This window comes from Myripristis murdjan, chromosome 5, assembly GCF_902150065.1.
Source record: "Myripristis murdjan chromosome 5, fMyrMur1.1, whole genome shotgun sequence".
Taxonomy (NCBI): domain Eukaryota; kingdom Metazoa; phylum Chordata; class Actinopteri; order Holocentriformes; family Holocentridae; genus Myripristis; species Myripristis murdjan.
The window spans coordinates 24,008,708-24,027,468 of record NC_043984.1 but is presented as its reverse complement, the minus strand read 5'-3'; positions in this window follow the sequence as shown (position 1 = coordinate 24,027,468).

Here is an 18,761-nt window from a genome sequence, read left to right as displayed (position 1 = left end):
CATTGCAGCAAAATGTACATTTAGCTATATGAAGAAGTGGTATATTATATGCCAGAAGCTGAAGTAGTCGTAATCCATTGAAATGCATCACCACACAAGGGCTCATCAGGCGAGGCATTGATCAAACGGTTGTTGCTTGTGATTTGTAAAATTCACCTAAGAAGACAAGTCAGCAAGAAAATCACTGGAGGCTTGAGTAATCACTGCCTTCTACCTGGAGCTGGTGGAGGTTAAAGTATTTATATATTTATGCATATGTTGCACTTTTGAAATAATAATGTCTTAAGTAAGGCAATATGATTTAAGCATATTTCCACCTTAATTATTCATTCAGAGCACATTTCAGCGGTGGGAAGCCCTAAGAGACTCTGGAGACTTGTTCTTTAAATTGCTGCAACCTTATAGGCAGGCTCATTGGCCATGATTTAATGTGCATCTTTTCATAGACCTCAATTATCAATTAACTGTAAGCGGGCACCACTGGGAATATCTTCAGCCGTGTCCGCCGCATTAACATCCATTATAAGTGAATCACCTGTCTGCGAAGGGGCCGCTCTGCTATAGGCTGTTTTCCTTTGGGCTGCAATCTGTCATTCTGGGGAGGAAAAGACTGGCAAAATAATCTTTTGCAATTACTCATGAATCTCACAAATCTCAAAAATAACAGTTTTAATCATTATGAATCAGTAATAAGTCTAGAGACGGATTTTTCTAATTAACTATCCACCGTGGCAAAATAGCAGATTTGGAAAGTATTAAAAGACATACTTTATGGAGTTTTTCTTTATGTTTAAGATAAGCCTGTATTTATTTATTTATTTTTGTCCAAATTAGGCTACATATGGCAATTTTAAAAAAAAACAAACAACTGAGCCATATCATAAAGGCATTTTTAGTGTGGTCAATTAATGGCACAAATGGTATGATATAATTGCTATCAAGAGCAGTAATAACTTTGATATTACGTGAAAGCAGAATCATGATTAGAAGCGTGTTCACCCAGACAACACGCCTCTAATCATGGATAATAACATGTTGCACTTCAAACACAGCACTATTAATTTTCCAGGTGCTGTGTTTTGAGTCAAACCCACTGACAATATTTTCCTTTGAGAAGTTATACTAAAGCTAGTTAGGAACTGAGCTCTCTGTCCCGCTACCCAGTGTTTTTTTCAGGTGACTTGAAAGAAGGCTGCTATTTGGTGCAGAAATATTTGAAGACCCCAATCATAATTAAAATCTAGGTGAGGCAAACGGAACCTAATTAGTGACAAACAGCCTTCTTGTGTTGTTTCTCCGCCGCTATCAAACGCTCAATGTGGCCTTTCTTTGCCGGCTTCTGATGTCTGTGCCTTGAGGTACGCGTGGCGGGGGAGGTCGCTAAACACCAGCCCTTTGATTACACTCAACACGTTTCATTATGATCAAGATTACAGGGACTTGTCTCGTGACTTTCCTTTGACATGTGTTAACATTTTGTTCTCACTTCAAGGGCCATCAGATTTGGGGGACAATGAGGGACAGAGATGAGAGAAAGGCAGCTTTTATATTTGAAGTTGTGCAACAAACAGACCGTTTGGAAAATAATGTCAATATGTGTTTTGTCGTTTGTCCTTTATGAGTTTGCACACTTTAAACCATTTATGTTTTTATCTCTGTGTGTGTGTAAGCTGCAAGGTGACACAGTGATTTCTTTTATCACAACAGAGTGCAGTTTGGCATTCCTCCAGCATATAAATTGTACAGTGATCCTGTTATTATACTCTAATGACAATATAAGGCATATCAATTAACTATTCATTATTAATGCTGATAGATAGATTCCACTTACAAATATACCAGTATGTGAAAAATGGTAACCTTTTAGATTATATAAATAGTTCTACATTTTTAAAAAGATGAATGCCAGCTAACAGTTTCCCTCCCGACATATATAACACTTTGGAATGAAATCCGTCAGTTGCCCTAGGACTCTATTGTGAATACGTTCAGACGCAGGAGACAAGTTTCATCAGGAGTGCTGATCTTGGATCCGCCCAGCCTTTTAGATCATGATGAATGTGACAGTCCGGGACCTGCTCAGTGATCCCAGATCAGCGCTTCTGCTCTGGGAGATTTGATACATTTGGGTTCATTCTTTTCCCCCGGTACCCATGGGAGAAAGTGTGTCAAAACATCTACTTTTAATGACAGCCCACTTTGTCTAAGTCATTTTAAGCTAGGGGCCTGATGCCAAGCCTGTGCCCGTGCCAGGTTTCAGGTCTCGGTGACGGTAACAGTTTTAGTCATATCTTGGCAGCTCTCCTTATGCCAAGGGTTTTACTGAGCAGGAAGTTTGGGGTTCGGCTGGTGTTACACTAACAGGTTCTGTCATCTCAGCTGGGCCAAGAACTGAAATCAGATCTCACACGCCTCCCTCTCTAACAGTGATGGATCGTGTGGCATCTTGGCTGGTGGGAACTTGAGGAACAACACCGATACCAAAGACATCGACACTAAACTTCATAACTGAAACGTTATGAAGTTAATGAGTCATTTTTCAAGCGCAAAATTGAGAGTGTTTGCAGCAAGATGCTCCCGAAGTCGCTCTTTTAACAACTTTTCAGTGACCAAGGGCTGAGTCAGCTGGTCAAGGAAAACAAAAGTGGTGAACGTCTGTGCGATGATTTTTAACACTTCCTCCAAATAAGCCCGTTTCATCGTCTCTCAACGGGCTAAAGCTTTTCTCAAGGACAGCGTCACGTCACAGACTGTTGCCGTGTCATTTAGTTCCCTCCAGAACTGTAAAGCTTGCCCCCGTCTTGTCCTTGACAGAGGAGCCTGTCACCCTCACACAGTAATTATACCAGAGCTGACGTCTCCTCTTTCCATTGAATTATTGAGGAGCTGGAGAGGGCACAGGATCCCACGCAGAGAGAGACAGCCCTGCTCGCCTCCCAGTGGCCCGGGGGCAAATACAAGATGGACGCTGTAGCACATAAATGCAGAGACTGTGTATCTTACTGTAGTCTTGGCTAAAGTCTTTCTTTTCTTGCAGGCAAGTTATGTTACCTAAAAAGTTATGCATCAGTATCTCAGTCAGTATTGTAACTGAGATGTTACTTCCATTCAAAAATACAGACTTGTGCAGTTGTTTCTATGACTTTATCAGACATCTCTTCTAATGATATCTGAACATGTTTTACAAACAGACAGAAAGAGAGAAAAAGAGGAAAATGTACCATAAATTGATGAGACAGTTACCATCCCCCAGTGCTGAACTTTACTAAATAAATAAATAAATATCTCATAGGTGGTTCCATATTCATGCGCATTCAGCTTACAAGCCATTTTTGTCTTTTTTTCCAGGAATTAAAATTGCCCGTTTGTGTTCTTTTGGATGAATAATACAAGTGTCTGTGGAGCAGACTTGACCAACCACACTTCCTTAAAACTGGAGTTGTCATTTCACAGGAAATCCTGCCTCACTTCTCCCAGAATCCAGCTCATGTTTGTGTGGCGTCTGCGGTTCTTGGCACATAATTATATTTCTCATAAGGTACACAGCAAATACAACCCTGTGCAACCCTCTTCAGCTGCCACAGACCGCCTGGGTGTCTGCACACACTGTTTCTGTTGTCAGAGCATGTTTACTTCAACAGCTGCATCCAAATGAGCCTTATGTCATTGTATGAAAAAAAAAAAAAAAAAAAAGTGTCCCTGTGTCAAAACTGGGTGTCCCGTTCTCTGTCAGGACCACACTGCAGCTCCAGGATTTGTTTCTTGATGATATTATTTAGGAAGTCTTGGCTTCTTTGTCCACAGCTCTATAGATCTAGTTAGGGGGGTGATTTTCCACATTAGAAAGTTTGGGTAGGTTAGATTTCTCACCAAATAAAAGATTGAAAAATGAAAAGCAAAAGTGAATGAACAACAAAAAAGGAAAACTGAAAAAAAAGATAAAATAAATAAATAAATAAATAAATAAAAATCTGGAGTAGCAGAAACACTGCCAAACTATTATCTTGACAGTGAAGAAAACAGTTTTTGGCTGCCTACCATTCTTACAGTTTAGATGTAACTCCAGTACTTGTTTTAGACGTACTTTTAGCGAGGGACGTTGGAAATAGAGAGAGAGAACCATGTTCATGAAAAGTCATTTTTGTTACTGCTGCGTTGTGTGAATACATTTTAGTTGCTACTCTCACATAAATCATACATTATTTCAGAAATGTGCGATGACTAATGAAAAGATGTTGCCCACAATCTTTGTCAAAGGCCGTTTTCCTACGCCTGGCAGCGTTATGTGTGTGATATGTTCAGCTTTTCCTGGTGGCCCCTGATTGGTCGACCCCGCACGCTGAAAATAACTGGATCTGGGGCAGAAAAACTGACATCCAAACTGGGTTGCCAGATTGGATGATTTTGGATTTTGGATGACGACTACAGGAAATACGATCATACCGGCAGCTTTTCCTGTATTTATTGTTTTTGGTGATGATGAATTTTGTGAATTCTTTGTTACGATTGTGGTTCTGTGGCAAAGTGAAAACAGATGCCAACAAAAAATACTTTCTTAAATGTTTTGAAACCACTAGCCTAGCTGCCAACCACCAGCCAGCTCTTTCAGCACATGCACAGCACAAGCACGTGACCAAAATACACAGAGCTCCCGAGGGCCATAGCCCCACCTCGTGGAAAGTTTACGCAATGCTACTGTATGTATTTATGTATATGTGTAGGGCGGATGGTCCATTTATTCCACAAATACATTTGCAGGCACAAATGTTACTCATACATGCACAAACAGGGGAAAAAAAATGAAATTTACTCACTCCAAAGTGAGCAATTTGCTGGACAAATCAGCAAGTTGTGGCACATCCCACAAAGAATGAGATGAAGGTATACGCATAACATTGTCGTTACTGCAGTTCAAAACAAGACATTGTGGAGCTAATCATCATGCAACAAAATGAATGACCTAATCAGATAGGTTTTGGCTCCTGTGAGTGTTTCTCATGTCTAGACACTTTTGCCTTAAATAAAAATAAAAATAAATTTATTTTCTTGTTTGCTGGATTTTTTTTTTTCTCCTGACAAGGTCGCAAGATGTCACACCCCGAGTTGCTTATGTAATCCACATCGGGGACTTATATAACCTATTTTATGGCAAGACCTTGAGGTTTCGGTAGGAGCGTCCTTGAGGACCTGATGTTGCTTGTTTACCTGAAAATTTTCAATACCATCATAGACACACATATACACACAAGTACACACACACACATACACACACACACAGACAGAGCTTAGAAAAAATACAATTTCTCTCCCTTTCACTCCAGGCTGTCTTCCACACGGGAACCCATTATAGAGAGAAAGGGTGACATGTAGGAGTAGCACAGGATGGCCGGCCGCAGTTCAGTGCCTCCGTCTCCACCCCTGACAGAGCAGTGAGTGGCCCTCACTCACAGCTGTCCTGGAGCCAGTCAGCCAAGCACGGCTCAAACTCAGAAAACAACAGGATATGCTAGGATGCTAAGATGCGCCTGGCACTGCAATTTTCTTTCTAGGGGAGATAGAGGGACAGCGAGTTATTTAAATGCTAAACAATGCGACCTGTCGCTGTAACTCTCGACAGCTTCCCGATGACTTCCTGGTTGGATTGGTCATACAGGATGCGATGCGTGAGGACTGTATATGAGGCAACTGGGGAAAACCTGTGAGCTTACAGGGCTGACCGGGCACACACAGCCAGGGTTATTGTATTGAGTCTGTGCATGGAACAATGATGTGCTGGAGAAGCTTTCCCCACCAATTCTGATGAACACAAACATGGAGTCGACAAATGGAGTGAACAAATGGCAATTCAGGGTAGATTTACAGTGAGGGATATTCAAATGCATGGAGCTGTACTGTATATCAAGGCTCTCTCACTTTATCAGAATAATTATTCCATTTTTTAAGTAGATTCAGCAAGTGTTTTAGTGGGTGACATATACTAAAATGTTTTAAATGTAATTACAGGCAATGGATGATATTGGCAAAACATCATTAATGGTAGTGGACACTTTAGGGCTGTCGTACTCTGTTATTATTTATTCATTTATTTATTTATTTATTTTTATTGCTCAAGTTGCTGAGCCTAGCCTGGCTGGTACTCTGGGAATTTTGTCAGGGGAAAGGGAGAGCAAGTGAGAAGAGAATGGGAGGCAGCAACAGGATGAGGAGGCTGCATAACAAAACAGGGAGGAAAAACATAAGGTGATATCATAGGATTGGGCAAAGTGGGTGAAATGGGGGTGAATTGAGCTCAGAATGAGTACAAGATGAGGAGGAGGAGCTTTGGAATTGGAGGTCAGGGCCTCTCCGTGGCCGGGACGAGACGATTTGTGGCTTTGCTGGATGGGAGCTGGCATTCTTGATTGTTTTGGTATGGAGCCGGTGTGAGTGACTCCTGGCCTGGGTTAGTGGTGGGTCCTTACTGAGTGGAAGATAGTGGAAGAGTCCATTGCTTTCTTCTTTCCCAGGACGCATCACCACCATGAGCTCTGGGTTTCCTCATCGTTCCCGTCTAAAATGAATAGAAGGCTGCCGATTAGGGAGTGGTCATTCATCAAACGCACCACAGGCATTTTTCCTGCAGTGATTCTGCAGGTAACAACACAGGTAGCTCCAATCTCACATTCTGATTGGCTGAGAGGCATTTTAATGAAAGACAGTATCTCCTGGTACTGGCACTCTGACCACATTTCTGTATCACTCCGCACCTTGTTTACCTTCAACAGCTATAACTAAACCAACGCAAAGTGATGGAGGTACAATTATGTTTAAATGTGGAATTTGTTGTGGAGAAAAATAGTAACAAATTGCAGTGGGATACTGTGGGAAACAGTGGGATAATCTAACAATATGCACAAGGTCGTGTTGTAGCGTGCGAGTCAGCCTTGTGCCTACAACAGCAGCACACTGTAGTGCCAATATCGCACAGGACAGCACTCCCCTTTGTGTTGTTGTTTTTTTCTTCCCCTCCATTGTTACAGCAAGTCTTGACATGACAAAGAGTCATGAAGTATTGACATGATCTGCTGGCTGAAAAGAGCAGAGCACGGTTACACACGACAGATTCTAGTCATCAGCTAACCCTGACAACTGAGAAATATTTTGCCACCCACTGCTGTCAGCGGTAGGTGGCAACTTAAGTGTAATTTACTGCAGGATGTGGTCCTATGTGTCATATGGAGACAACAATGATGAGGTCAACCAGACTTTTAGCTTATCATTTCATGGTGAGGTGTAAAATGTGTCCTGTACCCTCAGCACATATCAGTGTGATTAGCTGGCAGCATTCTTAGGGCTGTTCAAGATCCCGGATCAGTGATATTATGGCTCTTAAAAGATAAGAGTGCAGACAGAGACTGGGAGTGGTGCAGGGCAAAGATTAAACTACTGGCACACCTGGTATCTGGTAGTAGTCTTACCTTAAGTTGATCTCCTCTACCATTTTCTATACTCTGTTGATTGCATGATACCTGACCAAACCACAAGTTTAACCAAACATCCAGATTCACATAGTTGAAAGGCTGCCAGTGATCACGTTTTGCTTCTGTTTTCCTGGCTGGTTTCCATTTTCTTTTTGTTTATGTTAAACATAAAATTACAACCATGTAATCTGAATAAAACAAATTACGCATTTTTTTTGTGGAATCAATACTAAACCCACATATCCTCCTTTAAGTTTGCTCTGCTCCACCTACTCTTCAAAATTTGGAAGTGTCACCATGGCAATTTTATCAAGGGTACTGCTCCATATTTGCAGCCAACACATCGTTGCCCTGGGTGATGGGCAGCAACACCTGCACGCAAAAAAAAAAAAAAAAAAAAAAAAAAAAAAACACCTCGCCATACTCTCTCTGGCAGTGGCTTGCATTAGGATTTACACTGTTAGACATCCCTGCAGGCTGACTGACCTGAATTAGCTACAGCAAATAAATGAATACTGTGAGTAATTTTTGGTGGTTTGCATTTGGTTTTTAAAATCTTGAATCTTCATTTCAAGTGTGTGATCATCATTTTTAATAGTATGGTGTACATCATTTTTTACAAATTACATACAGTTTTTACATTTAGAACAAAAACATGCCATTAAGATGCAATGAGTAGATCAAGTTTACCATTATTGCTGAAATGCTTCAATGAAGAGTCAATTTCTCAAGTGGCAGTATGGAAGAAAACTACCAGACTTTTCTTCTTCTATGTAGCGTCCTTCACCTGAGAGGACAAAAGAGAGCGGAGTGTATGGTTATATATGTAAGGAACTGTACGCTATTGTGAGGTGTTTTTCATTGTTGAGAGAAATAAAAGTAAAAGACGTCACTCTGCTATTCATTTTCTCCAGTAGGTATCCAATGACAACAGAGAGAATAGCAATGAAAAGCAATGTGTGTCTTAAAAAATGTGTGCGTTTGTGTGTACGCATGCTTGTTTTCCCCCCTTCTAAGTGCATTTACTCATGGGATACAGAAGAAATTATAGCAAAATTGCCTCTCAGTTCATTTCTCCGAACTTAAAGCAGCTGCAATGGGAGTGACAAGCTGTAACTTGTGCCATCCCAAATGTCAGTAAGCAGTGTAGTCTGCCAAATGTGAACAGTAGGTAGGCAATCAAGGATGAGGAAGTAGACTCTGCTGTAAAATGTATCCACCTCACACTTTCCTCTGACTCACATCTAAAAGCACACAGAGAGAGCTCCATTGCTACGGATGTACTTATCTGATGACCTTGTATACGTAGTAAAGATATCCCCATTTGACACGGCTAATTGGTCGACGTGTTAGAGGATGTTTAGCGGCTTAGGAAATCGCATCTGCCCATTGATTTCTCCCCCCCACCCCCTCCATCAGACATTGTATTGCTTAATCCAGTCTACAACTCCATTGTTGTGAATTCTCAATGGATTCTCAGGCAGAGGAGGCGAGAAGGAGAGAGAGAGAGGGGGAGAGAGAGAGAGAGAGAGAGATGGGGATAGAGAAAGAGCAAGCGATTAAGAAGCACCAGGGATGAGGAAGGTAAATTAGAGAGAGAGAGAATGCAGTTTTCTCTCTCTCTCTCTCTCTCTCTCTCTCTCTCTTGCTCTCTCTCTCTCTCTTTCTGTGTGTGTGTGTGTGTGTGTGTGTGTGTTAGACAGAGAGAGAGGAAACAGTGTAGGGCAGTAGATGGGACACAGGACAGAATGAAGGAACAGTTCACCTGAATTACAAAAAAATATTACTGGGAGATGCTGGGTGCATGTAAGACAATGACACCGACACCTGACATAATCCACGGGGTCAAAGAGTTTTGTTTCCTTCCAGTGAGCGCTGGAAAACTGATCCCCTATCCGAGCCCATAGTGGATGAATTCAGGGCAGATAGATCCAATTTGCCTCTGAAATCAGACACAACACTGAGCTCAACTATTTGCCCAAATATAGAATTTGGGATCCAACATGAAGAAAATACATGTGGTTTTTACATCACCATCTGTGTCACAGTCTGTGATTTAAGCCGGGGTTTAAATCTTGGATGTTTTTATCTGCGCACGTTTCGTTGGAAAATGGACCGATCGACTGAATTCTGCCGCCGCCTTCCAACTGAAATAATTATTCTGCTGATGAAAAGCTAACACTGCAACAGGCTTTGCCTCATAGAGTTATTAGTGGATTCATTTGAGTTTGCCTCTGAGCCATAAATAAAGACCTGGTTAGCTAGCTATCATGTCTGATTCTTTCGCTGATCTGTAATCTGTTTTAAAGGACGACAATAAAGGTGTGACCGTGGGAGAAACACTCCACTGTCATGTGACTGGTCATCATGAGTCGTTTACCGTGAAGCTGCTGGCAAGTTGTCTTTTAAAACTACACCTGTCATGTTCTAGTTCTGAAAAATGTGTGTTAAAAGTTTCTTTCCTCATATAAGTAAACATCTAATATAAATTATTTGGAAGGAATTAGCAAAATGTCATTAATTTTGTCCATTGATCCATTTTTTGATCCAGAGTTTTTGAAATTATGAGCAAATTGGAGACAAATGATGACATGACATGCCGGTGGGCACACAGAAACTATCTGGAGGTATAAACGGCACTTGGGGGTAAGTGAAGTAATATCTTTTTTTCTGTATCTTGGGTGAACTGTTCCTTTAAAGCATATTTAATAGTAGGAGGCTGTCATGCGGCAGTATGCCTTCACATGCTACAGTGTCATGCTACTTGTGTTTATGCGGAGCCGCTGTGCCAGCTGAAGCGTGTAAGGTTGTGCTGTGGCATTTCGTCTGGAGCATCTGCTCTCAGCTTTAAGCCTGTCTTCCCTCTGGTTAATCAGGGGAGTGTTTCTCTCTCTCTCTCTGTCTCAATGTAGCCTCCACTGAGCCTTCTGATGTTTTTAAACCCACTTTTAGGGTCACAGCACAAACACAAACACACACACACACACACACACACACACATTGGCCCGTGCAATATGAACAAAATCAAGCATCACAATATGTTTGACCCAATACCTTGAGATCAGTGTTGTGATGATACTGCTGGCACTTTTGGTGCTGATTTACACAAAAGAGGTTTTTGATGGATGGTAATATAGATATGGCAACAGAACAGGCAGAGGCAGATAACAGAACAACTAGAACAATCTAATGAGTTCAGAAAATTGCATCAATTTACCGCAATGAAACCAGGAAACACCAACACCTCTGGCACATCACACTATTACAATATCTATAATCCCAGACGATATGTAGTCTCATGTCACAACAGAGACCTAACATTTATATCTTACCTAGCCCTAACACACACACACACACACAGAGACACACACACACACGATCACATGTTGTAAGACACACAGGTTTAGCTTGTAGTCTGTGTATTCAAACTATTGCCGGGTTTCACTGGAATTGACCAAATGATATGTTTTTCACTGCGTTGCATCATAGAGAGAGAAACAACAACAACAACAACAACAACAACAGCGGTGTAAATCATTTTCAGTTTGCAATTTGTACATATCAGTTTTTCAAAACTAAGCCAAGCAGATTTCCTCCACTCAAAACAAATCATAATCCACTCTTGAGCATTTTTAAATTAACGTTTCAAGTCAATACCAATAACAAAAATTGACCCAGTGCCAAAAGGTATAACTAACCCTCGTTCACTAATCCTAGTTTCACCCAGCCTCAGTTCAGTGCTTTTCTTTTCTTTTCTTCTGTAAACAGTTTCCCAGCTTGCATATGTCACACACCTAGAGGGCTTTCACACATACACACACACACACACACACACCTAGACAAACACCTTCTGATAGCACACAGTCTCCTTAAGCCGGCAATATAGTTGCTGCAGAAACGAATTCTGACGGGTCGGTACGAGCAAACAACAACACGTTTGCAGAGAAAATGAAACAGCGAATTGGCTACAGCTTCGACTCGCCTTTCAAGTCATTGTCTGCCGTTGCTCCGGAATATGACATAATTGCTTGTGCCTCCTTGTGGTGAGGCATCTCTCTCTCTCTCTTTTCCAGCTGATTGTCATCATGTGCTACAGCAAGAAGCCGCAGTGAACACACACACACACATTTGTATGCAGGAACATTTTAGACCGTGGTTTTGATTTTAGGCCAGTTCGCCTTTGTTGTAAGCTTACCACCGCCTGCAGGCAGCAGTGTTGTGTTTCAGTTGATGGTCACCCTTTTTTTTTTTTTTTCCCTCTCTCTTCTTTTATTCTGTGACTTCCTGACTCCCCAGGCTGCAATGCATCACACACCCACTAAAAGGGAGGTGTACAAGCGCAGCATTATCTAGGCTCATAAACCGTTAATGAAGCAGCACCTTACTGTGTGTACAGGTTACACACACACACACACACACACAGGCACAGACACAGACACAGACATACACACAAGCGTAAGTTTCAGCGCATCACACGCTTAAAGACTATCAAACACACATACACACACATTCACAGGCTTCTCATTAACATCCAGCCACTGCTTCTTGCCATACCAGCTCCCCAGTGAGGCAACACAAGGCTGGTTCCATCTGATTTGCTCTCTCTCTCTCTCTCTCTTTCCCTCCTTTCTCTCTCTCCATCAATGTACGCGCAGTAAATGATATGCATATACAATGCATGATATTTCCATTACATTACTGCATTTTAATTGGGTGTTAAAACCTGATTGTGTGTTTGCATATGTGTATCATATTGTGCCTGTGTGTGTGTGTGTGTGTGTGTGCGCTCCCTGTTACCTGAGCTCCCTAATTGATTGGAGTGAACTCACAATGCCATCCAAAGAATTAGCACTCCAAACCACCGGTGACAAAAATAGCATGTGATGTGATATATGGGGTGTGTGTATGTTGATGTGTGTGTAGGTTGGATGCTGACAGAGAGAGAGAGACGAAGAGAGAGAGAGAGAGAGAGAGAGAGAGAGGGAGAGTGATCATACATCTGGGTCATGTGCAGCGTGTGTGAAGGTTAAAGGCATTGCCAGTGGCTAGGCTGCCCTTACAGGTACTCTGCCTGGAAACAAAGTGCGTGTGCATGGGTGTGTGTGTGTGTGTGTGTTTGCTGGAGCCTGTTACAGAGCTGGTTAGACAGAGTTCTGAGCTGCCTGTCGGTGTGAGAGGCATGCAGTCATGGTGCATCAATCAGCATCCTGCTGTCTGGAGGTGCCAGAATTTTCCGTCGTGCTGTACCCGGAGCGCCGGGAACGGCTGAGGCTGCACTTCCTCGCAGGTTCAACGTCATCCCCGAACCCCTTCAAAACTCACTTTTATGGCTGTCATCTAAGAACAAGCGTGGCACACTTGCTCCCATCAACTTTACATAGCCCAGAGACACACACACACACACACACACACACACACACACACACACCATCCCACACCACCCCATCTCTCATTCCCTCCCTCGCTCACTCTGTTTTTCCTAATCAAAGTGGAAATAGTTCAGAGGGAAAGGCGCATCATCTGACTCTGCGTGTGTCCTTTGAGATAACGTGCTACGCTCTTGCCGTAAATTTCTTGTGTCTTTAGAAGAGAGAGAGAGAGAGAGAGAGAGAGAGAGATGGCAGGGGAGGAAAAAAAACACCTCCTTGCACCCCCAGGTCTACAGTGCACAATTGAACATGTTGCCTAGTTTAAGGGTTGAAGGGAAATGTGCTGGTTCACATTCCTTTTCCACTTGCACACACACACATGAACACGCACGTATGCACACGTACACATACACTTGACCCTCCTCTCATACATACATGTTAGTGTATCGGTGTATATGCATGCACCCTACAAGATTGTGCATTTGTTTGTGCAAATGCCTTTGTGCACGTATGTGTGTGCGGGTATCCGTGCAGCAAATGATCTCGCCTTTGATGACCTTTTTCCTTTGATCTTTGGACTGTAATTCTTTTTTTTCCTGTACAACAAAAAGCCACAGACATGATTGATAATGCATGCATGCTCTGTTGGCTGCCGGCATATTGCTTTGATCTTTGTCAAAACTGAAAGAGAGAAGTCGATAAAATGTAGGGCACAACCCTCGTTCTGCTGGGTTAAAGGGAGCTAGTGATGCTTGGAATAAATGTTGAGACCTAGCTGTTGCATTGCTACCACACACACACACACACACACACACAAACACACACACACATACACACACAAACGGAGTCTGGTAAAGCAGAACTTTCAAAAGCCCACTGGAAAAAAAGAAAGCATCCTCTCATTTCCTTATAACTGCAGTGGCGACCTCCCATCCCCCTTAATGGGAATTGCACCGACAACCTGACCTCCATGAATCCCGTCCTATCTCTGCGAAGCCAGCAGAGGAAAGGACAGGAGGATTTGAGATTATATCGCAACAGGCAGAAAGCCGCCATCTCTTTTTATTCATATGTAGGCTAGCTTTAAAGTTCTGTGACAGCCATGGCCTTTCCACATGGGGTTTCACGACCAAACAGTCCCTGGCACACACACACACACACACACACACACACACATAAACACAAACACAGACACACTAAAGCACAAACACACAGCCTCAATCTCTAGCTAGCTCTTGTGCCCTCTTTGTCCCCCACTCTCTCTTTCTCTTTCTCTCTCTCTCTCTCTCCCTCTCTCTCTCTCTCTCCCTCACTCTGTCTCTCTGTCTCTGTCTAACCGCCCCACTAGAACATGCATGTATTATTCATTTAGCAGCAAGCAGGATGTGGGGCCTTGTCAAGAACTGAACCCACCACAGAGGCAAGCAGAGGAAGGCAGAGAGGGGATGGGGAGGAGAGAGAGAGAGAGAGAGAGAGAGAGAGAGAGAGAGAGAGAGAGAAAGAGGGAGAATATCAGCTAGTAAGCCAGTATCCATAAGTGTGAGCCTAGAAAAACAACTGATGTTGCAGCGATGTCCACACATAGCACTACAGGGAATGGAGAATCACATATACATGGTCACACACTAACACACACACACACACACACACACAATCGTGTGAGACAGATCCCACAGTAGTCTACTGTTGGAGCGTTTACGCCGACTCCCCTAAGAGCAACACCGCTTTCCAATTCTCTCCGATGGGAGTTGAACCGACAACCTCTCCGCAGCCCCTCTCCGCAGCTATCTCCGCGGTGGAAAATTGCTCTTGAAGTTAAGGGTAACCTCTCGTCTCAGAGCGCCGTCGCCGCAGTGGCAAAAATCTAGGTGGAATATTTTAACTCCCCTCCGCCGGTGGAGATTGGCGCCTCTGTCTCCCCTGGCCAATCTTAAACAGCAATCTGACTGGCATTTTCTCTTCGCTCAAGCTGTCACTCAAGAGACATTTGTGGCTGAAAGAGCCATAATACTTGGTCAGAATGAGCCATTACTCTGGAGATGGACTCCCAGGCTCCCTCTGCGGGGTGAGAGGGAGGAGGGGTGGGTGGGGTGGTTAAGGAGCCAGGGGGAGAGGAGATAACAATGAGGTGAAAGAGACGGGGAGAAGAGATGGAGTTGGAGGGGGGAGAAAGTGGAGAAAGAGAAAGAGAGAAAAAAGGGGGAAAAAACACAGAGAGGGCGAGTAAACATGTCCAGTCAGAGAAAAGTTGAGGGAAGAACACCAACTCCTGCTGGGGGAAAAACAAACTCAGCCAGAGTGAAATGGAAACAAAAAGATGGACACGCACAGATTATTGCACAGGTTGAACAGGGCTGAATCCCAGGGGCCCTGACCCAGAATGTATGGGGTTCCATTAATGCCATAATAACGTTGTTGGTTGTGTATTTTTACTTTTATTCTTCCCTCAGGCTGTGAGACTACTAAATGCACCATCTGAACTCCTCCATGCTTAATAATTGTATAATCAATCAAGAGGGAACCACATTTTAATTTCACTATACAACCTGTTGTATAATGACAAATAAACTTCCTTGTATCCTTGTATTTTGGTCTTTGTACATTGCATAGGTCCGTTGTTTATGTCTCTTGTTGTTTGTGCTTGTCTGTCCTTGCCTAAGGTGGTTGATGCTTCTGTTTGAATTTTTCCATTGCTTTTACCCATTATTTAACGACATGGACAAATGAAAACAACAGGAGACACACACACACAGCCGGAAGTGACAATGTGCACAGACAAAGTTATGGTCACGATATTTTGCACAAACAGTACAATTCCATATATGGAAGCATCATTTTGGAGCAAATCCATAAGCAGGAGCCCCGCTGTTTGTTTTTCTGTGTGATGTGAGCATCGTGGTGGCAATAGGGAATCAATACAGGCTATTAGTTGACCGAGGTCACGCGGCGGCACACAGCAGTGTGTGGTGGGTGATCTGCCGAGCTGAGAGATGATGGACGTCATTCGAGTTTCTACTGACGTGATATCGTATAACAGACCTTGGATCCAGTGACGCTTGGTTAAGATTAGCGTCGTAAGGCTCAACATCCAGAGTTGTGGAATCGCTCATGATCTGTGTCTGCACGCACACGTGTATATGTAGAAGACCGGACTCACAGCTCATACTGACTCGTGTGTGAACTTGACCGGATAATGCACTAAAATGAGGAGCGACAGCCATGTTCTTCGGCTCTAATGAGAACAGAGCCGAAGACTGCTGTGATTTTTCATTTCACACTGGACCCGAGCTGAACCCTGATAACAACATTTGATAAGCTCCTGACACATGACGACTTGCACTACTTGCTTGTGCTAAGGAATGTGGCAGTAGACATTTATTAATAATTTTTGCTGCTAGAAATTCATGTTGGCTGAGGGGCAAAAAAAAAAAAACCCACAAAGTTTATCCCAGATGAGTGTGACCAATGTAATCTGCTACTCTCTTGCCTGTAGATGAGAACAGAGAGGGATACACAGATCAATGCAGCCAATAACAGAAAAAAAACAAGTAGAAAAGGAGGAGAAATGAACTTCAGCAGCGTTAAAACTACGAGTCTTCACATTATATCAGCCACATGCCCACATTTCCCAGGTGGACAGCGTTTGAACAAACAAAGGCCAACAGTATTGTGGTTCAAAACAGGGCCCAGGGAAGGACCTGACCCCAAACCATGTGGCCCATCCTGACCCGCTGCCACCAAGAGCGAGGGCACGTCAGCACAATCACATTACGCTAGATAAATGCCCAGCTTCTGCCAAAACATGTGTGGCTTCTTTGTACCAGAAGACTGCCACATGGCCCAATTTAGAAAAACACTAACTTGTGACTCTAAAGATAAGACTGTGCGAATGTGTGAGTGTGTGTGGTACCAGCGAGTAGTTATTATGCCCCCAGGCTACATTGAAGACAGCTGCACAGTTATGAGGACAGTACTGAACAGAGAGGGTTTAGTGTCTCTCAACTGAAGACATAAAATGTTGCCCATCGGCTTCAGAGTCTGAGAAATCCCAGAAATATTCCAATGATGGACACACAGCACATTGTGTTATGTGTTCATCACTATCTCCTTTATTTGAGAGTAAATGGGAATTAACCTCAGCGAGCCTACGCCTTGACGTTTGTCATCACGCAACAACACACAGCCGCGGCGTGGAAGTAACTCAAGCACGTCCTAATGCTCTGATACTGGATCTGATGGTTTCCAGTTCCTCGTGACAGCGAGACTATCATCTCCATGTGGTTAATGTGATCCCGAATCTGAGGTTTGAAAGAACTTGCGTGCATATTTGTTCTGAGGCGAACAATCTTAGCAGCTAGTCCTTTAAGCCGGTGATTACAGGTGAGGCGAGTAATATTACAAACTCCCCAAAGCCTGTTCAATCAACGTTTCCCTTCAGAACAAACTGTTTCACTTTCAGCCGCTAATCTCGCCCTGAGAGGAAGTGAGAGTGGCTGGCATGTTGGTAGGTGTCATTACCCGACAGCCCACGGGGGTGAGGGATTCACAAACAGGAAGTGATGATATTACACTTCCTCCCTCGGGCTGCAGATTCCTGTCTATTAGAGTCAGTTCTGTGGGAACTCGGTTATTATCATCACAAAAATGCAGCTAGACCTATTTACCCTGCACCGTGAGGATGGAAATGTTACAAAAATCACCCGCCTTCTCTCCTGTAATCTCCACCCTCCTGAATCAATATGATAGCATTTTCGCATAGGGCATTTTTTATTTTTATTTTTATTTATTTATTTATTTATTTTTTGAACTGGGGGAGATTAATATTTTGGATGAAGTGAGGAGAAGCGAGAAGTGAGAAGTGATTTCCCCCGAGGTGGAACTCCAGGCTGGAAAGAGTAGTGTTGGTGGATGATTGCCTCAGCTGGAGTGAGCTGCGTGTGGGGAAGCGGAGAACGGGATCCCACCTTCATGGACTCCAAGGCAGAGATCCATACTCTGGGAATAAGTTAATCCCATAATGACTTCCGAAGATGGCAGAGTCGTATCGGCTTTCCTGGCCGGGATAAGAAAAGGAGGAGGGAGAGCTGGATAACTCCCCCTCTACCCTGGGGCAGTGTAATTATATCTGAGGATGAGATAAATGTCCCTTTAAACACGCTCTCTTGCATACACGCACACACTCATGGCGCGCACACACAGCCACAGGATCCCAGGTAACCTATAGACGTTCTAGACCTTGGGCATTTCTCCACAAGTCTCAAACTGAGTGAGCGATTTCTCTAAACTGCTCCCTCGGGCCAGCGGAGAACCATAAGCCAGCTTGTCAGGGAAGTGGCACACACATTTGGTTAACTTCCCAGTGTAGAAAAACACACACATACGCACACACAAGCAATCTGGGGAGCATGGGCCGGCAACGGTGTGAGAGGAAAATGGGTGATAAAATCCTCATTTTCCCTCATTGCTGGGTCGTTTGTCTTCGTCGCGCAGGCGGCTCGCCAGTCATGGAAATGCTGGCCGGCAACCGAGAGCTGAGTCACGTCAGGCGTTCATCGATCATTCTACTGTTTACTGTTACTCCCGCTCTCTCTTTCGCTCTTTCTTTCACTTGGTCTGTCTGACTGTGCCTCGCTTTCCCTCTATCTCCCACACACATACACTCAAAAGGTTTATATTTTGACCCTTCCTCACCTATCTCTCTTTGTCTCTTCCCTCTCTTTCTTGTTCTCATTAGTTTTTGTAAAGGGAGGAAAACATTTACTCAGTTCAAGGGATATTGATGGATGTATTTCAGATACTTTTATGGACTGAACTCAGAGTGCACTGGCCAAGGACAACATGGTAATGCAAGTGCTCTCTCAGCTGAAGAAACACTCTTCTTCCAGTCTAGAGGGAAAATTATCAGTATTTGCGAGACTGCAAGGACAGAAAA